Raw genomic sequence first — 15,869 nt, 5'->3', positions numbered from 1 at the left:
ATGGTGGAATTACAATTGTTATAGGCTAGTAGTTCCCAAACCTTTTAACCCTGGGACCTACTTTTTAAAATGACACTATTGGGACACACCTAGGTTTACCAGATTTAAAAAAAAATGAAAAATGCTTATTTACAAGTAATAATAAACAAAAAGACCCTCATTTATTGTTCTACATTTACTCGTGTTTGTAAACTGCAGGACCTCACTCAGACCCTTGCAGGATAACTAGCAGCTATCTGAATTTTGAATAGCTTCAGGTCTTGAGGTAATTATCAGATCCTGCCATCACCCTTATGGGACCCACCAAAAATCAGGTTGCAACCCAGAAGTGGGTCCCAACCCAGTGTTTGGAAACCACTGCTGTAGGCTATTAGTAGTAGCTGGAGAAACATGTAATCTGATAAAAGATTCTTTTCAAAGACATCTTTTGTACTTGTGTAGTTTTTTCTTCTCTGCTATTAACCATTAACCTTATTAACCTCTCTTATTAACCATTGGTTCTGACAAAATAGCTTTTTGTTTAATTCATAAGTTGAAAGCACTGTGTAACATCAAGCTGTAAAATACAAACATTGGCATTTAAGAAACTGGCTCCCGGCAGGGTAGAAATCTTTTAAATAAATAATCCAAATTTGTGGGGATGGATAGAAGGTGGTTCTGAAAAGTTTGTCTTTAGCAGATAGGTGTTTGCCATATTCAGTTTGTTTGATTTTATAGAAGTGAAAGTGCCATAATGAACATAGTGCTAATTTTTAGTTTGTATTGGCCTGTTTTGTCACTTGCAGCCTTAACTGTGAACATGTGGGGGGGGGGGGGGTTGGTGGAATTTTAAGGATATTATGCAGTTGAGGTTTATTCTAGATCAGTGATTCTCAAACTTTTGGGGGGCCACTGCCTAGTCCTCCCCCACCTACACACACAATAAAAATCAGAATAGTGGCTTGCACGACTAAGGAAGATAACTTGCTGTTCTGAATTTCATTTATTGCACATTTATTCAGAATCTAATTCAAACTTTTTAGTCTAATAATTCAACAAAATCTGTGAACTTATACCTTGCTTTGTCTCCCAAAGGGCATTCAAAGTGCTGTATATATAAAGTCACATAAAAATATAAACATTGAAATCTCATTTTAAAAAAATCCTTAAAAATACCTCATCAAGAAAACAGAACTAGTAGCAGTCAGTAAGAGGGCAGACCTGTAGCTCTAATCATAAAATCCCCCTAGTTGAAAAAACCCCTAGGCTAATCTAATCTGGCAGTGAATTGCATCCAAATGATGCCTGTGACTTGAGTTGATGCTGAATTGCAGAAAATCAGCATTTTCACAGTGTTTTTACAAGTACCTATCTGTGGTGCTGCCATCTTGCTGGCCCTGTGATCATAGAATCTTGCTGCAGTTGAGCTCATGAGGCCCTGCTGAGCTGTCTCATAGACCCTGTCAGAACACTCCTCTCCATGGATTTTCAAATTTAAGATTTGATATTTCTCAGCATCAAGACTTTGGTCTGTCAGGGAATCCTTGGACAAGCATGTTCAAGCAGGAATCAAGTCTCTGATTCATCCATGCCTTGGACAAAGTCCGTTTTACCACCAGAAGTAAGGTGATGAGTTAGGGTGTGTGTGAGAAGTGCTTAAAAACAAAACACCACTGTTTTGGTGTTTAAGATATTTTCCAGAAATAGATTACTTTCTCTAGTTAGCAATAATACTGTATCTACTTATGCTATATTTCCTGTCTCTAGTACGTTTTTAAAGTGATTATAATTTATAATTATGATTTCTTGAAATGTGCCCTTGGATTAAAAATGCATGAAACCACAATTTGTTTTTAATAAGAAATTTTGGGGAAAATATCCCAATATCCCAACGCGCCCCCCCCCATAATGAGTTACAGTCTGACGTGTCCACATGTTTTGGAATGGTGTGTTTCATCTCAAGAAAACGGGTCAGTCTCTGAAACAGGTGTTGGAAAACATCTGTTCTGTTGAGAGAAGATGTTGCTTCTGATGTATTTGCTTTATAAAAAGTCTTTATAAAGACTTTTCCTTGGTTGACCAAGACATATTGGGGAGGATTATAATTGTTCCAATATTTCATGCACAAAGTCGACTTGTATACCCTGAAAGAAAAAAGAAGAAAAATTAAAATTAACAGTTTTATTCAAAGATTTGTGGGTTCTGTTTTTTTGGGGTCATCCTGTATTAACTCCCTAGGTGGCTTTAGGCCAGCCACTCCCTCTTGGCCCCAGTCTTCCTCATTTGCAATATGGGGATAATAATGCTTATTTGCAAACTCAGTAAATGCTACACAAGTGCTAAAACTTATTTTACCAAAATTCTATTATCACAGGTTTTCTTTATTCCTGCCTATAGCTCATTTTGCAGAAAGTGGCGTTGGACATTTTATGGTGCCATCTATGCTAGTTTGCTTAATTGCTTTTATCTTTACTGCTCAGTTCATGTAGATATTCATGTTGCTATTTTATATAAAAGAAGCAAGTGCATCTGAGTATATCAATAATACTATAAAAGCAGATCCTGTTGCAGTAAGCTTTATTTCAATCAATGTTAGTAGGACATCCCCTTGATTTAGGTGGGGATAAGTAATTAAATAAACATTAAAATGGGAAGGGTGTGTAGTGGAGTATAAAGAGGTCTAACCATGTTATGATTTTTTCACGATTACTTCTATGCTGTTTAAGGTTCTTTCTACACTCCATGCAATGGTATGGCCTTTTCTCTAGGCAGTTGATGCTCAGTATTCATGGCACCACCTCAAAAGAAATTGCAACTATTATTCTATTAATTATAGAAATTACTTTTAGATGAATGTGTTTCGTTGTGTTGCTTCGCATATTTATTTATTTATTTATTCGTTTTATATTCTGCCTTTTTCCCCGAAGGGCACCCAAGGTGGCTAACAATCAGGGTAAAATACAACAGATAAACATTAAAAATACAAAACAATTAAAAACAATTAAAGCAAGATAAAATACATAGATAAAATACATGGCAGCAGATTGAAAACACGCAGTAAAAGACAAATTTATAAAAACAGCCGTTACAGTGCCTCAAAGGCTTTCCTGAATAAAAAAAAGTCTTCAGGCCCTGCCGGAACGTTAATAATGAGGAAGCTGCTCTCAATTCAAAGGGGAGAGAATTCCATAGTGTAGATGCCACCACCGAACAGGCCCTGTTTCTGGCCGCCATTCCCTTCACCACTCTTCAATGATGGCACAACCAACAGGGCCCCTTCTGATGACCTTAGAGAACGGACCGGATTATACGGAAGAAGGCGGTCTCTCAAATACGCTGGTCCCAAGCCGTTTAGGGCTTTAAAGGTCATAACCAGCACCTTGAATTCAGCCCGGAAATGAATGGGCAGCCTTTGCAGCTGCCGGAGTAGCAGCGTGACAGTCAAACCGCCGACCCCCAGCAACTACATGAGCCGCCATATTCTGCACTAGCTGTAGCTTCTGGACCGTCTTCAGGGGCAGCCCCACGTAGAGCGTGTTACAATAATCTAATCTCGATGTCACTATGGCATGGACCACTGTGGCCAGATCCGCCTGAGACAGGTACGGCCGCGGCTGGCACACCAGCTGAAGCTGGGCAAAGGCACCTCTGGCCACAGCTGACACCTGGACATCCAGGAGGAGCTGCAAGTCCAGGAGAACCCCCAAGGTACGAATCTGCTCTTTCAGGGGGAGTGCAACCCTATTCAGAGCAAGGCGATAGTCCAGCACCCGCATTGTGGATACCACGTAAAGCAAGGAGCCACTTTGACTGCTGCCTGGGAGGCGCTGCTCAGGAGATATCTCATCCACGGCCCTGGCCATCTCTGTATTCCAGAGATCAACCAGAGCCTCAGATGAGTCACTGGCCTTAGCAGCAAGAAAACCCCCAGAGCCCTCAAGAAACCATTTGGATCCATCAGTCTACGGGGCAAACCAAACAATAAGGTCCTCTGCCTCTGCGGAGACAGGAGGCCGCAACAAGTCTAATCCTTACCAGGAAATGATCTGTCCTTGACAATGGAGTGATGTTGATCTCCACATCCAGATCACTGTCCCTTTGCCCAGACAAAAACACCAGGTCTAGCATGTGTCTAGCCTCATGGGTTGGGGTAGAGATCTTTTGTGACAGGCCCACGATTGCCATGGCGGCCATGAAATCCTGAGCTGCACCTGCCTCTGGGGCCTCGGCGTGCACCTTGAAGTCCCCCAGCACCAATAGGCCGGGGGCCTCCAATGCAACGTCTGAGATCCAGTCAGCTCAGGCAGGGAGACTGTTGGACAGAAAGGCGGACGGTACACCAACAGAATCCCAATCCTGTCCCGCCCTTACAACGAGACATAGATACTCAAACCCAGTGAATTGCCAGATAGGGCTCCTGGCAAGGGAGATGGATAGACTATCGCGACCCCCCCTTCCCGTCCCTGCAGTCGTGGCTGCTGCACTACCCGGAAACCTGGAGGACAAAGCTGGGAAAGATTCACTCCTGCTTCATCCAATCAGGTCTCCGTAATACAAGCCAGATCAGCACCCTCACCCAGGATTAAATCCTGGATGAGACAGGTTTTATTGTTGACTGATCTGGCATTTAAGAGCAGCAGTTTCAGACCCAGGGCACTACTGCCAAGGCCCCCCAGTCGTCAGAGAACTGGAGGGAAGGCTGGAAAGGGGCGATCTGTCTACGATGGACCCTCTTTACCCTGGAATGGCCAGGCCTTGCTCCACCACCATATCTTCCACGGCCCATCACTCTGTGAATGGTGGCACTATTCCCCTCCCCATAGCTCCCCTCTGAAGATAAACACATAACTTACCGGCGAGGCCCGCCCTAAGAGCCACTATAGCAGTGATGGCAAACCTTTTAGAGACTGAGTGCCCAAACCGCAACCCCAAACCCACTTTTTTATCGCAAAGTGCCAACACGGCAATTTAACCTGAATACTGAAGTTTTAGTTTAGAAAAAAACAACTCCTACATTAACATCTTTTACCTACTATTACTTGTAACCCATAATGAACTTTTCCTCTAGAAATTTGTCTAATCCCTTGCATCTAGGCAAGTTATCATCACTGCTTCCTGTGGCAAAGAGTTCCACAGGCTAATTACATGCTGGGTAAAGAAATATTGGCAGGGAGGGGGTGGCTGCAAGACCTTGCCACTGCTCATTTTCTCAAACAAGAAAATATATTTTGTTTTTAAAACCCCACCCACAGAAGTGGGCTCTAAGGCTGCAATCCCAGCCACTCTTTCCTAGGAATAAGCCTAGTTTACTCTAATGGGGCTTACTTCTGAGTAGACACGCACAGGAGCAGGCTCCAAGGTTGCAATCCCAGCCACTCTTTCCTGGGAGTAAGCCTCATCCACTGTAATGCGGCTTACTTCTGAGTAGACATGCACAGGAGCAGGCTCTAAGGCTCCAATCCCAGTCGCTCTTACCTGGGAGTAAGCCTCATCCACTGTAATTGGGTTTACTTTGAGTAGACACGCAGGATTTGTCTCTGCCTGTGCTGCTCACCCCCAGCTGCGCCTGTGCTGTGGAAGAAAATCCTCTCCTGGCACTGAGTGGGGAGCTGCTCACGGAAAGGTGGGCTGCAAAGGCTCGCAATGGCTGGGGAGGAGGGCGGCTCAGGATTGGCTGGTGGTCAGCCAGTGAAGGGCCCTGAGCCATTCCAACAGAAAACGCCAGGAGCCTGCTGGATGCTGATTGGCTGAGCCTGCTGGAGAGTTGGGGAAGGGAAAAACAGGGACCTTAAGCCTGCAGAGCAGGCAAAATTGGAAAGGGAAACAAACTCGGGGCAGGGGGGCAATGGAGCGAAGGGAGAGGAGGGCAGTGAGCTCGGGGCGGAGGGAAGCAGCCCGCCCTCCCCATACAGGGAGTCTCGGAGAGAGCCTCAGTTTTCTTTAGAGCGACAGCAGCTTCAGCGCCCCTCCAGGCTGCCTGGCTCAGTGCGCGTGCCCACAGAGATGGCTCGGAGTGCCCTCTCAGGCACACGTGACATAGGTTCGCCAGCACTGCACTATAGCAATGCACCTGCTCAGAATAGAAATTTGACACTAAAAAAGTCAACACCCACGCTTAAAAGCCAGAGATTTGGAGGGGGGAGTGAGGAAAGGCCCTGGTCTGCAAGGTCCAACAACCCACTCCCAAAACCACCTCTCTTGTCCAATCCAGTCCCGATAGCAGTGCACCACATCATTCCCCACCCCTCTCACACAGAGGTGCAATCTCACCCACTTTCCGGCTCCCCTCTCTCACAGGGGCAGCCCTACGCCTCTCTTACTCCTGCATTAGGACTTGAATATAAGACAAGGGAGGAGGGGGCACCAACTCATAACATTCCCCAAAGGGTGCAGACCAGGCCAAGAACAGGGCAACAAGTAAGACACAAGTAAAAGACTAACTGGGGTTCTTCAATCAGGCTGCTTGGTCACGATCCACCAGGCGAAGAGCCACGGGCAAAGAACCCTTTGGCTCTTGCCCTTCGGCTCACGCCTCTGGCAAGCCAGAGGCCCCTTGTAGGCTCATCTGAAGGGAGAGAGCAATGGGGCCTTCAGAGCTGCTACTGCTTTCCAGCACAGGTGTTCCAAGGAGCAGGCTCAACCCCACACCCCTCACCTGGCAGCCTGACTCGGCAAAACTGAGTCAGCTGAGTCGTATCCACAAACGTAGACTTGACTCAAGCTCAAAGCTCAGCGCGAGCACTGTTATAGCAGTTACCAGGGAAAAAACCTAGAAAAATATCATGTGCCCCTCCACATCATGCCAGAGGTCTGTGCTCTCCACACTGGTACCTCCCTCTGCCTCAGGAAGGCCAGCCTCATCTGCCTCAGCCTTGCTGTTTGACCAGTCCTGGGAACGGAAGTCTGCCCTGAACGTTTTTGCTGTTTGTCACCATGTACCATACCTTTTTTTGATCCAGGAAGGTGCGAACCCCTTCAAAGACCTTGTAGATGTTTGTGCCAGTATGCCTCATCAGAAATTATTGGCAAGCAAGCAGTCTGGTATTCAGCTGATAGTCCATGATCATGTGTGCTATCACCCTGAGGAAGCTGCTCATTGTCTGGTCCAGGCACATGTCGAGGGTCAGAGCCACATTGCCTGCCTGGGTCAGAAGGCCTCAGACTTCAGTTTTGGCGATGGAGTACTGTCTTTATTTCAGTGGAAACCTGTTTTAGTTAATTTGTCAACAATGAGGGTTGAGCACCTTGCAGAAACATCAAAATTGCGGCCTCTCCACCAACGATGGGGGGGAACAATTAACCCGATAGTTCAGTGTTTCTCAAACTGGATCGGGACCCACTAGGTGGGTCAGAAGCCAATTTCAGGTGGGTCCCCATTTCAATACCATGGTATGAAATGCTACCATGGTATGTGACTGTATTTGGGGAAATATTACAGCTTTGTACTTTTAACAGGTTACTATGTATATGCTTTTAACAATGATAGTCAATGGGAATGACTCCTGGGTAGGTGAGAGTAGGATTGCAACCTAGGTTTGTTAAAAATTTTCCTGCTTGATGTCACTTTTAGTCATGATATCGCTTCCGGTTGGTCCGGAGAGTTTCTTATTCTAAAAAGTGGGTCCCAATGCTAAATGTGTGAGAACCACTGCGATAGTTTAATCCGAATTAAACCAATAATTAATTTGCAGATGACAGACCTGAGGTTTCTCTTCTGCTTCGGGTTGGCCACATTAAAACCATAATGTGGTTTTAATTGACTAAGTACTGTGCCTTGCCAATACATAATTTGTATTGAATCTTGGTAAGATTGCCACAACCCTGGTTTTGCCAGTGCCTCAAGCCAGGGACTCGGAGATACTACGGGCTTACACCAGCCCATGCAGGGCCTGGGCTCCCTCTGACTTAGGGACCCAGGTCTGAATTAACATATCTTTGGGAGTTCGACCAAGCAGCTAGACTGGATAGTTAACTCCTGTTGCCAGTACTCAAGACTGTCTCAGGTCTGTAAAATATATTTTGGTTTATTAAAGTTAGGGTTACACATTCATACAACAAGGCAGCAATTGCAGGAGTTAAACTTCCAGAAATATGTCACCTTTAAAATAATAAAGCTAGCTTTCTGACTATACTTACTACATAGCTATCTTTCTTCTGGGTCCTCTGACCACTGGAGAACAAACGGCTCTCAGGCTATCTGTTGGGCTAGGCAGTCATGATGGACAATAGAAATGAAGAAACAAGCAGCAGTGGGGGCAGTGCTCAAGACGCATCACCTCAGGGAAGCACACCATGCCCCTGGAGGGTCTGTATCTCTTTATGTTAATTATAATTAGCCGACCAGGTTGCAAGAACCAAAAATTCTAGAAGGGGTTGGCTACTAACGGTCTTTTTCTCTTACCCCTACCAACTAGAATTACTGCAAGTTGGTGAACCCACAAGATCTAAACTTCTTCCTCCCTGCAATAACTCATTGCAAAGCAAGGACTGAGTGGGCAGTACTAGGTCTGTCTGACCTTGAAAGTGGGTGGTATGGGGGTGTAATGGAAGTTGGCCATTGCCGGGGAAGAGGAGCAGCTTCTCAGACTTATTTTTATAGACAACTCATTTTAGACCCCACACCAATCATAACTTCCCAATTATGCTGAGTCATGTTTGGTCGGCTCATCCCCTTGACCAATCAGAATCTTTCCAGTTACTCCTCATACTTGGCATGATCTCCTAAACTTGCACCTCGGTGTTATCTTTTGGTCCTCTTTCTAGGACATTTGGCATCTCACTTGCTCTTCCGTATCACTTCAAAGTTAACCCTTCTCTTTCTGTTAACACTTCTAACACATAACTTCGTAGCTATGCAGAAATTTATTTCATCACGAATAGCCAGGATATCTCTTCACATTAAAAGATATCTCATGTCGTCCCAGATCAAAGTACTCATCTCCTCAGTTACATTTCTAACTTCTACATTTCATATTATTAAGTCTATAACACATTAAAATAAAACCCACTCCTGTAACACCAGCAGTGGCTGGCTGATAATAATAGAGATAGAAACAAATAAACAAATCTGATGACCAAAGAAAGGTGGTATATAAATACCTGTATAAATAAATAATTAAAATAAACTACAGGCATGCATCCCTTAAACGATGGGGATACGTTCCAGGAACCTCATCGTTACAGGATATTGTGAGATCACACTCCAATGTGTTTTTTTCGGAGGTTTGCAGAAAAGCATCTCTCGTCTCATTGTCAAAATAGTGATTGTAGCACAGTATTTACGCAGTGTTTGCAACATCAGTGGATTCATCAAACTGGATGGAAAAGTAAGGTGTCTGTCTCAGTGTCTCACACAGCTGATCTCAATGTCCTTATTCAAACACTGGATGCTGTACACAGTTGTAGTGTCAGGCCTAGCACTCTTCTCTATGTTTTTCTTAGTGTCTCCCAACTTCAGGGCATCGCAGACATTGATTCATGGTGCAATTAGCTTCTTCATTGTTGTGAAGGATTTGCAGGATGATGTAATACACCATACGACTTTGTAGGAAGCAAGTAACTGCACCATGAACTGGGCACAACAATAAGCAGATTTTTTAATTTACTGACCTGCTGTTCAAGAGCAGCAGTTTCAGACTTGGAGGATCGTTGCCAAGAACAGCAAGGATCAGAGGGATGAGAGAAGGACCGGTCTGTTTGATTGCCCCTCGTTTTCCTGAAATGGCCTGCCCAACCCGCACTACCATATCTTCTGTCACTCTACTGCTGGTGACCCCCCTCCCCTGCCCTAGACTCTCTCGAGGTGTCAAACACCCTGGGGGTTCCCAACTTTTTCAACTGACAGCTCCTTGACCGTACTGGGTCATTGGCTGTGCCTCCATATTAGGGATGCAGTCCTATACATTATATAGGGCAGTGGGTTTTTAATGTGAGGATTTCACGGCTCCCAGGCTGGTTGCTGTGGCTCCCCATTTGGGAACCATTGATTTACTCTTTAGTGGAGCCCACCTCCACAATCACACAAACCTCGAATCCTCACAAACCAACAGAACTCACAATTACCACCGATCACTATCAACTCCTTTCCTAAAAACTCTTCCTTCTTTCCTGTACACTCTATATGAGCCACCACTCTCAGAAGCAGAGGTCGCCACATAATCCTTGCCCTCCTCACAAAGGCCAAGGTTAATTAATCCTCTATCCCTCTCACAACCCCGCATACCATATCTCCAGAACCATCCACGCTTGATCCCTTTAACAACATACAATCTTCTCTCTCTGTCTTGATGATGACATGATTCCTCAAAGACGTTCTACCGCTGCACAGGTAAACATTGCTCAAGGGAGAAAGGAAGACTAGCAGTTGATGATCCAAAGGGCGTAGCTTGGGTCCACGCCTTGGGACATAGTTGTCTAACTTCCTGGTTCTTTGAGCCTTTGGGCAAAGAGCTGAGAGATAGTGACTGGCTCAGGGTCACTCAGGAAGCTTCATGGGTGAGCTTCAGTGATTTTCCAGGTTCAAAGACCGACTCTCAAACCACTGCACTAATCCTGCCTCTCCTTTTCAGATTCTCTTCCCTACCCCTGTGCACACCCCTCACCGTCTCACTGCTAGGGAGAGTTGGAGCACACATCTCACTGGTTCCATTGTCCTTCCAGGCAAATGCATCTGGGCTGGCAAGGTGGCTGTTCTCCCTTTCCTATGGAGAGATGGCCAGAGACAGGAAATCAGCCAGTCCTGCCTGCATTCCTTTGGCAAAAGTGTTTCAGCTGATTTCTTGCTCTATCTCTGGCAAGCTCTCTGATGTCCTCTCTACTAGAGAGTGAGTGTGTGTGTGTATACACAGTCGTGCTTGGTTGCTCTTGGAATGCAGATAGCTTGTCAGAATGAGATTGTCTTGCGCTTCTAAGATGTATAGCCTCAAGTACTGAAAATGTTGCTGCTTAAAGGGTCCCATTTTTTCTTCCCTCTAAATTGCATGGCTGCAGTGTCTGATGTGTGTCTCCTCCTCCACACCTTTCCCCCAGCCCAATTTGCAGCATCTATCATTTTGCATGGCTACTATCAATGAATATTTAAAAGTTTATGCCATCTGTGGGGCTATAGTTCAGTCCACGCTTTCTGGTTTTTACAAGGTATTGTTTTGAGAGGTCTTTCTTTGTTAGCCATTAGATGTCACTGTAGGAGTACTTTTTAGCTGGCCTGCACATGCCTGATCTTGTCTGATCTCCGAAGCTAAGCAGGGTCAGGCCTGGTTAGTACTTGGATGGGAGACCGCTTGGGAATTCTGGGTGCTGTAAGCTTATACCATATAAATGCATCCTTTACCCATTTAACAACCAGATCAATGTCTGGTTTTATCAAGTTCCCTCCTTTAGTTAACTTGGCTTGACCAGAGCATAACCATTTCCTCCACATAGTTCGCATTCAGTCCTTGAATGGCTTGTTCAGACAGACATCCAGTGGCTGTAGAACTGATGTGAAGCTGCCTGGAATAACTGCAAATGTAGTGGCCATTCTTTTTGCTTCTTTCTTTATGTCCTCTGTTTTATGTGCATGGAACTGATCCCACACCAGTAGTAATGGGCGTTTTCTTAGACCCGCACCTGTTCGCCTATGCCACACATCACGCAGCCACCATTTAGTCCATCCATCCAGCCTTTAGGATGGACACGTACAATTACTCCAGCTGGAATTTTTAAGTTCTTTGGCATGGTTTTCCTTTTGAAAATTATCACTGGACGCAGCTTTGTGCCACCTGCCAGACAAGACAGGACAACAGTGAAGTGGGTTTTTTCATGACCGGTCGTTTTCACAAGTACAGTCTTCTCACCAACACTTTTAACAGTTCTGTTACCAGGCAGATCAAAAGTCATTGGGGTTTCATCCATATTGCCAATGTTAGCTGCATCAAAGGCATTCTTTTGTTTCTGATTTATAATGAATTGGTGGAATGATGTCAACTTGTCATCCAGTTCTTTAGGCAGCTTCTGTGAGATCTTTGTCCGCTGGCGAAGGCACAGTCCATATCAGTTCATGAACCGGGTGCACCAGCCAGAACATGCTACAAACTGTGCAATGCATAGTTTTTTCCTTGAATGTTTGGTCCTTTGGCCAACTGAAGTGCCGAATACTGTATCCGAATGCTGGAGCGAGTCACTGTATAGCCATTTTGCCTGCATTCCATGACCCAGTCATTCAGATCCTTCTCCATGGCAGGAAAAAGTGAAGATGCAAAACTCATAGCTTTCTTAGACTGTGGCATTGCTTGCAGTTCAATCTCTTTTTTTCTCCAGTCTCGAACAAGTTTTTCAGTTACACCAAACTGCCTTGCAGCCACAGAATTACTGCTTTCCTTGGCATGTTTATTAACTTTTAGTTTGAAAGATGCCCTGTAAGAAGCTCTCCTTTGGATACTAGAACTCATTTTTAGGACTGGAGTGGACAAAGTTGAACTGGTCTGGAGACGTCTAGTCACTAGGGACCTGGTTGCTCTGCTGGTCAGAATAGCTCCTAACTGGCCTCCTGTATCCTCTCTGCACAAGTTGCCAGAAAAATTCGTTTCTCCCATGATGTTAGGAGTAAATCACTGCAGTGAGGGGAAAGTGAGAATGCTGCTTGTGAGGAAGAGATGCAGCTTGCCCTTTCACACTAAGAACAAACACATGGAAGTGGGGGGGGGGCAGATCTCTATACATACCAGAACAAAAACAGGGAGAAGGTGTGGGGGAGGGAAGATCTTTATATAGACATCACAGCAACACCAGTGCAAAACCCCTTGCACACTCAAAACCAACAAATGGAAGTGGGCAGATCTGCATACGTACCAGTGCAAAAACGGGAAAGGTGTGGGGGAGGGAAGATCTCTATATAGACATCACAGCAACACCAGTGCAAAAGCCCTTGGAGCCTAATCCTATGTATGTCTACTCAGAAGTAAGTCCCATTATAGTCAATGGGGCTTACACCCAGGAAAGTGTGGTTACGTACCTCTTTAAAATGTAGATAGACTTTGTCTTATCTTTATAATGCAAATAACCAGAACAAAAGCACAAGGGAGGAACACTGAGTGGAAGGAAAAGGGATTGCCATACCCTACCTTCCAATCGGAGAGCACAACTTGGAGAGATTTCTATACAGCCACTGCTACTACCATGTGTAACTCCTCACTTTCTCCTTAGGCAAGCCTGTCCATGTGGTACTCCCAGTCCCACGCTCCTGCAAAGTCTTGCAAAGCAAGGCTTTGCAGCTTGTGTCCATGCTGGGGCTGCAGCCTGTTTCTTTTGCAGAACGAAAGAGAGAGCTCCGGGGTCCATGACTTGCTCCCGTCATGCGTGCAAGTACAGGCTGCAGTCTCTAGCAGCCAAAGAAGCACAGCAGCAAACAGAGGGGCGCTGCAAGCCAGAGGGAAGCTCCTCTGGGCTTCTGATAGCTGCCGTGATACCTTTGAACCACCCAAGCTCGTTAGTGACCTGGAGATAAGACGAAGGGGCAATCCAGGCTGGATTTCAAGGCATGAATTTTTCGCCTTATAGGCGAGTATCTACGGTAATTTTCAATTTGGCTTAGTAGTATATTTCTTCTTCATGTGACCTAACACTAAACAGTGATCTATGATAGACACTGTCTGGTGGAAACCAATTTGTTCTGGTCTTAAAATCTTTTGCTCCTTGTTGTGTCACAGCTCCTCCCCACTGGGTATCGTGCCCAAGACTTGCTGAGGACCAAGGGGCTGCTATAGTGGCGGGAGGCTGCTGGCAGGAGAGAGGACCTCTGAAGGTTGAACAGGCGAGCTACCCTGGAGGTGGGGTCCAGCAGGACTGCAGTTCATTTGTTGGGGGAAAGATGGGGAGCTAATTTGCTTAAAGTGGGCATAATTGTCCAGGCAGAACTTGGACTGGGGATTTGGCAGAACACTCCTCCATCCAAACAGTAAGTTTGGACAGAAGTTGTTTTGCGTAAAGTTTACCCGGTATTGAGAGAAAACTTATTGGTTGGTAATTTGCCGTATTTGATTGGTCTCCTTTTTAATGTATTGGCACCACCAATGCATTTTTCCAGTCTTCTGGGATTAGGCCTGTCTTGTCAATTATTGTAAACGAGGCAAGTAAGGGAGTCCACCATTCTATATCAGATTTTAATACCTCTGCTGGAATCACGTCTGGTCCAGGGGCTTTCCCAGGCTTAAGTGAAGAAATCAGCTCTTTGATTTCTTCTGTATTTACGGGGGCCAATTTGGGGCATCCATCAAACCTATATCAGAGGTTCCTGTGCTAAGTTCTTCACCCTGATAAAATAGGTTTGAAAAATGTTGCTGCCACCTCTGGGGAGGGATTACAGATGGACCCATAGTATTATTTCTGAGAGAACACGAAACAATGGCCCAAAATAATTTGCTATCATTGTGAGTTACTGCCCCTAAAAGTCTCCTCCATTGAACCATGGCAAATTCCTGTCTTTTCCTTTTCAGGAGTAATTGGAAATGTTTTTTTAGATCAAAGTAGCTAGCTGGGATGGATACTACCCCAGAATTCTATATTGGTGGTAAATCTCACGAATACGCATTTTCATCTCTACACACTCCTCATCAAACCAGGGGTCATTAATATGCTTCTTTGTATTCCTGGTAATTCTGGGCTTGTGACTAAGTTCAGCGATCAAATGGGTCATTAGTGCTTCATATGTTTTAAGCACTTCCTTCGGGTCCCTCACTTTACTTATCAAAGATCTGTAATTGAGATACAACTCAGAGTAAAGTGTCCTTTGTAACTGCTGCCTAAGGTCTGTGTTCCAATTGATCTTTGGTAAAGTTTCCAATTTGTCAGTTCTTTCAAATGAGGGGTAGGATAAAGATCCTCCACAATCAGTCTCCAGCATTAGCAGAAAATGATCACTTAAAATACAGTCATTGACTCTAAAATCAACTACACAGGGTTGGAAAGCTGTTGGGATCAATACTAGACCCTCTGGAAGAGGCATATGTGAATTCCCCTGCATTGTTAAACACAGTCAGGCCATTTAGCCAATATATTTAAGCTTTTGGAAGATGGCCAGCATAGTTCTTGCAGTAGCAGTGCAATGCTCCGCCATAAGATTTGTAAACCGCCTTGTAATGTGTAAACTGCCTTGAAATAAAGTCTGAGGAGAAATCTGGAGACCATGAAAGACGGTATATAAATACCTGTATTGTATTATTATTATTAAGATTTAACATCTGCTTATTAGTTGATTCCATAATCTTATGAGCTTCTGGATCTTTATCTTTATATTTAAATGTTCCTTCAGTCACAGGGGACTGCTGAGAAAGTAGTTTAGTTGTTTGAGCACAGCTTACCCCAGAAATGGAGTGCGCCTGTGATACGCAGGTATCTGCATCTCTTTCCTCAAGCTCTATTTCATTCTCCAAAAGGCTAAACTTATTAGAGGAAGCAAAATTAGTTTCACTCACAGTCCCGGACCAAGTTGTTAGTTGCTCTAATCGAAGCTGTTTGGCAGCTTTAACAGGAGAGCCGCGGCTTGAGGAAGTTCTCATTCTCTTCTTTTTTCCCATGGTCTTAATCCAGATCAATCCTCCAAAATGTTCGGTCTCAAAATATTGTTAAAAGCAGTAAAATCTAGACCAAATGTCACTCATCACATCCAGCTGCTAGGCGAAGAATAAAGCCCCCTCTTTGGCTCTTTGTACAGCATCACTTGGTGGATTCCTGATTTGTGGTGAAGATTTTGTGTAAATTTGGTCATATAGCAGGAACACTTGGTAATAGCTGGAAATCAGAGTGTATATATTCCCCCCCATGTCACTTGGATTCCTTTGGCAAACCTGCGTTCTAAGCAAAAGGGTTTTGAGTCTTCTGCCTGAAAGGCATCCAAGCCGGCCCCCAGATAAACA

Source organism: Tiliqua scincoides, chromosome 6, assembly GCF_035046505.1.
Source record: "Tiliqua scincoides isolate rTilSci1 chromosome 6, rTilSci1.hap2, whole genome shotgun sequence".
In the NCBI taxonomy this organism is placed as follows: Eukaryota; Metazoa; Chordata; class Lepidosauria; order Squamata; family Scincidae; genus Tiliqua; species Tiliqua scincoides.
Note: the sequence above shows the minus strand (reverse complement) of the source record.